This window comes from Rutidosis leptorrhynchoides, chromosome 1 (genome assembly GCF_046630445.1).
Source record: "Rutidosis leptorrhynchoides isolate AG116_Rl617_1_P2 chromosome 1, CSIRO_AGI_Rlap_v1, whole genome shotgun sequence".
Classification (NCBI taxonomy): domain Eukaryota; kingdom Viridiplantae; phylum Streptophyta; class Magnoliopsida; order Asterales; family Asteraceae; genus Rutidosis; species Rutidosis leptorrhynchoides.
The window spans coordinates 263989100-263994777 of record NC_092333.1 but is presented as its reverse complement, the minus strand read 5'-3'; the positions used below and the strand labels follow the sequence as shown (position 1 = coordinate 263994777).

Below are 5678 nucleotides of genomic sequence, written 5' to 3'. Positions count from 1 at the left end.
AAAAGCAAACATATATTTCATAGCATTGTCCCTCAAGAAAGACAAGCTTTTAGTTGCAACTGTTCTATTTACAAGTGATATCCGTTTAAATAATAAAAGGTGAAGACAAAAGACAGATTCGACAAATTGAAGACGTAAACGACCAAAAAGCTCAAAAGTACAAAGTACAATCAAAGTGGTTCCAATTATTGATGAGAAACGTCTCAAAATTACAAGAGTACATGATTCGAAACGCAAAATACAAGATATTAAATTGTACGCAAGGACGTTCGAAAATCCGGAACCGGGACCAGAGTCAACTCTTAACGCTCGACGTAACGGACTAAAAATTACAAGTCAACTATGCACATGAATGTAATATAATATATAATTAATTCTTAAAATTAATATATATATTATATTATATTATAAAAACTGTCGGCAGAAGAAACAACAACATGTGAGCTGGGATCCAAGGCCATGCGATCGCATGGCCTGCATGAGATAATTCCATGCGATCTCATGGAGGCCTTTTTCATCCCACAGGCCTATAAATTTCGAGCTTTGGTTCATCATATAACACATCTTTTTCCTTCTTCTTACTCAACGTATAATATATATATATATATATATATATATATATATATATATATATATATATATATATATATATATATATATATATATATTATAATTTTAATTTTAATTTTAATTTTAATTCTAATAATAAGGGTATGTTAGCGAATTTTGTAAGGGTGTAAGTCGAAATTCTGTCCGTGTAACGCTACGCTATTTTTAATCATTGTAAGTTATGTTCAACCTTTTTACATTAACGTCTCGTAGCTAAGTTATTATTATGCTTATTTAATACCGAAGTAATCATGATGGTGGGCTAAAAATATTTAAAATTGGGTAATTGGGCTTTGTACCATAATTGGGGTTTAGACAAAAGAACGACACTTGTGGAAATTAGACTATGGGCTATTAATGGGCTTTATATTTGTTTAACTAAATGATAGTTTGTTAATTTTAATATAAAGATTTACAATTGGACGTCCCTATAAATAACCATATACACTCGATCGGACACGATGGGCGGGATATTTATATGTACGAATAATCGTTCATTTAACCGGACACGGGAATGGATTAATAGTCTATGGAATTATTAAAACAGGAGTGAAATTATGTATAAGGACACTTGGTATAATTGATAACAAAGTATTAAAACCTTGGGTTACACGCAGTCGATAACCTGGTGTAATTATTAAACAAAGTATTAAAACCTTGTTACAGTTTAAGTCCCCAATTAGTTGGAATATTTGACTTCGGGTATAAGGATAATCTGACGAGGACACTCGCACTTTATATTTATGACTGATGGACTGTTATGGACAAAAACCAGACGGACATATTAAATAATCCAGGACAAAGGACAATTAACCCATGGGAATAAACTAAAATCAACACGTCAAACATCATAATTACGGAAGTTTAAATAAGCATAATTCCTTTATTTTCATATTTAATTGCACTTCTAATTATCGCACTTTTAGTTATTGTCATTTTATTTAATTGCACTTTTAATTATCGTACTTTTTAATTATCGCAAGTTTATTTTATCGCACTTTTATTTATCGCAATTTCATTATCGTTATTTACTTTACGCTTTAAATTAAGTCTTTTATTTATTTAATATTTTACATTAGGTTTTAACTACGACTAAAGTTTTAAAAATCAAAAAACCGGTCATTAAACGGTAAAAACCCTCTTTTATAATAATAATATTACTTATATATATATATATATATATATATATATATATATATATATATTTGTATTTTTATAAATTAAAACTAATATAGCGTTAAGCTTTGTTTAAAAGATTTCCCTGTGGAATGAACCGGACTTACTAAAAACTACACTACTGTACAATAAGGTATACTGCCTATAAGTGTTGTAGCAAGGTTTAAGTATATCCATTCTATAAATAAATAAATATCTTGTGTAAAATTATATCGTATTTAATAGTTTTTCCTAGTAAAATATAAGCTATTTCATATACACCTCGCATAACATCAAGTATTTTTTGGCGCCGCTGCCGGGGACAATTCTGCTTAAACGCCGGAAGAGCAACGCTATAAAAAATTTTTTTTTATTAATTTTTAGTTTCCTTTTATAAAAATACGTTTTTGTAAAAATACGTTTTAAATATCCAAAAATATAAAAAGAAAAACAAGAAAAATTATATATTTTTAATGGTTTGTTAAATATATATATATAAGTTTTATAAAGTTTCTTTATTTCTATTTTAGTTTTTAAAAATATAAGTTTTATTTATATACTTTTTATAAATATATAAATCAGCAAAACAGAAAGAAAAAAAAAGTTTACGGGCTACACTGTAGCAGCCCAACCCACCTGGCACGAAAACCTACTCCATGCGATCGCATGGATTTTTAAGGTGAGGACCATGCGATCGCATGGCCCTGACAGACAGGCCACAGTTGACTTCCCAACAGCAATAATTACGTAATAATTATAATTATTATTAATTCTAACCCCTAATTAGGGTTAATTATAATATTATTTAGTTTAGTTTTTAGATTTAATTTGTATTATTTAGTTTAATTAGTTTAATTAAATTATAAAATTAATAGTTTTATAAAATAAATAATATAAAAATAATATTTTTATAAAAAATTGTTCTTTTTACAACTTTAAGATTATTTTTATATTTTATACCCTTTTTAATTGTTTTAGCGTAATTTTTGTATTTTTCGCTCGTATTTAGTTTTAAGTTATAGTTTCTGCCATAGTATTTTTATTTCTAGATTTTTAGGCTTTGCCGTACAATCCCTTAAGTGCTTTTTCTTTAGACTAAGATTTAGGTGCTTTAAAATTTTGTGACGCTGTTTTATTAAATTTAGTACCTTTTTAAGTTATTGCCATTTGGGATATAGTTTTTCTTTTAAGCTTTAATATTTTTAGACGCAACTTTTAATTCTTAGTTTTTAGTTCCTTTTTAAGTTTCGACGCACTACTTTATTATTTTTATTTTTCGACGCCTATTATTTTTCAATCTTTTATTTTTCAATCTTTTATTTTTCGACGTTTTTCGACGCGCTCTTTTTCTTTCTTATTTCTCGCCATCCTAGTTTTTAGGACTTAGAATTTTCTCTATTTCTTATTTAAAATTTCTTTAAATTACGAAAAATTATTTTAAGTGGTTAAATTGATAGACATCAAAATTTTCTGGTTCGTAGTAATAGTTGAATTTGTAAGTGGATCGGGTTATTGGAGCCAAACAGTACTCAATTATATTGAGACCAAACGAATCCTGCCCCTCTGCTGCATCTCTTGGCTATTTGAAACGTGGGCAAAATCAGAAAAGTCTATTAATTGGATAACTTATATAATTTTTCTTTCTTTTTTATAACTAATAGGATATTCAGTGAATGCACCGAGCAAAACGTTCACCACATGTAACTCGATCAAGACATCTAGCAAATATTATCGCCGTTGATTTTTTTGTTAGAATAGTCATCTAGTCAACCAAGTACTCCAATTCAAATTTCTGATAATCCATTTTTTGAACCCGACCTCACAATTGAGAATCCGGAGAATATTCAGGGACAATTCATAGATCCTGAACCATTAATCTTTCGTCCGGAACCACCAATCATTCAAACAGAGATTGTTGAGGAACCTACCATTAAATCAGAATCCTCTAGTGATTCAGATTCAACAAATTCAATCATGGAAAATCTAGAACCTCTAAGTATGGAAGACCGAATGAGAGCTAAACGCACTGGCCAAGGTCACGCAATTACTCAACCAGACATTAATGCGCCAGATTATGAAATCAAAGGACAAATTCTACACATGGTGACTAATCAATGCCAATTTAGTGGTACGCCGAAGGAAGATCCAAATGAACATCTCCGTACCTTTAATAGGATCTGCACACTATTTAAAATAAGAGAAGTGAAAGATGAACAGATATAACTCATGTTATTTCCCTGGACTTTAAAGGGAGAAGCCAAAGATTGGTTGGAATCGTTACCTAAAGGGGCGATTGATACATGGGACGTTTTAGTTGAAAAATTTCTTAAACAATTCCTTCCGGCATCTAAAGCCGTGAAACTTCAAGGAGAAATTGTTACGTTCACACAGAAGCCAAATGAAACTTTATATGAAGCATGGACAAGATTTGGAAAGTTATTGAGAGGATGTCCGCAACATGGTTTAGACACCTGTCAAATAGTACAAATATTCTACCAAGGATGCGACATCACTACAAGAAAAGACATAGATATAGCAGCTGGTGGTTCTATTATGAAGAAAACAGAAACTGATGCTTACAAAATTATTGATAACACTGCTTCCCACTCACATGAGTGGCACCAAGAAAAAGATATCGTTAGATCATCTAAAGCAGCTAGAGCCGATTCTATCCATGACTTAGATTCCATTTCCGCAAAGATATATGTTGTCGAGAGACGAATGGAAAAGATGACTAAAGATATTCACTCAATACGAATTAGTTGTGAGCAGTGTGGAGGACCACATTTGACAAAAGATTGTCTCAGTATTGAACTAACAATGGAACAAAGAGAGAATGTTTCATATCTAAACCAAAGGCCTAGAAATAATTATCAGAATAATTATCAACCGCCAAGACAGATCTACAATCAAAGCCAGAATTATAACCGAAATGTTCCATACAACAACCAACAAGGTCATAGTAATCAACAAGTATTCAATAATACTTACAATCAGCAAAGACCTAATTTTCAAAACAAACCACCACAAACCGATGATAAAAAGCCAAATTTAGAAGACATGATGTCAAAGCTAGTTGAATCTCAAACTCAATTTTTCACATCTCAGAAGCAAACCAATGAACAAAATGCTCAAGCATTTAGAAATCAACAAGCTTCTATTCAAAATTTGGAACAAGAAGTAAGTAACCTAGCAAGGTTAATAGGTGAAAGAAAACCGGGAAGTCTACCTAGTGATATAAATGCTAACCCCCGGAATGAAACAGCTAAAGCCATTACCACAAGAAGTGGTATTACACTTAAACCACCTGAAATTCCTGTAATTTCTGATGAAGCTATTCCTACTCCACAAGAACCACAACCTGAGCAAGATAAGGAAAAAGAACCGGTAGTTGAAAAGGTTAATAAAGATAACACAGTTAAGGCTAAACCTTATGTTAAACCATACCAACCACCACTTCTTTACCCGAGTAAAATGAGAAAAGAGAGACTTGAAGCCGAGCAATCTAAATTCTTGGATATGTTTAAACAAATAAATGTCAATCTTCCTTTCATTGATGTGATTTCAGGAATTCCTAGATATGCTAAATTCTTGAAAGATCTAATCACAAATAGAAAGAAAATGGAAGAACTCTCGGCTGTTACTATGAACGCTAATTGTTCTACACTGCTGTTGAATAAGATACCAGAAAAATTATCAGATCCAGGAAGTTTCACAATTCCATGTTTTCTGGGTAGTTTTAGTTCAATAGAAGCATTGGCAGACTTAGGTGCTAGTATAAATTTAATGCCGTATTCACTATACGCTAAACTAGACCTTGGAGAATTGAAACCAACACGAATAAGCATACAACTAGCCGATAGATCAGTAAAATATCCTAGAGGAATAATGGAGAACATGCTAGTTAAAGTTGG

The 5678-nt window shown here is 31.0% G+C and overlaps 1 non-coding gene across 1 annotated transcript; it reads right to left on the bottom strand.

Annotated features, from left to right (window-relative positions):
- Positions 1-4122: 4122 nt before the first annotated feature.
- Positions 4123-4229, bottom strand: LOC139886883 (small nucleolar RNA R71). Its single transcript, XR_011772744.1, has one exon. It is a non-coding gene; the product is annotated as a small nucleolar RNA R71 (small nucleolar RNA).
- Between the last annotated feature and the right edge of the window lie 1449 nt (positions 4230-5678).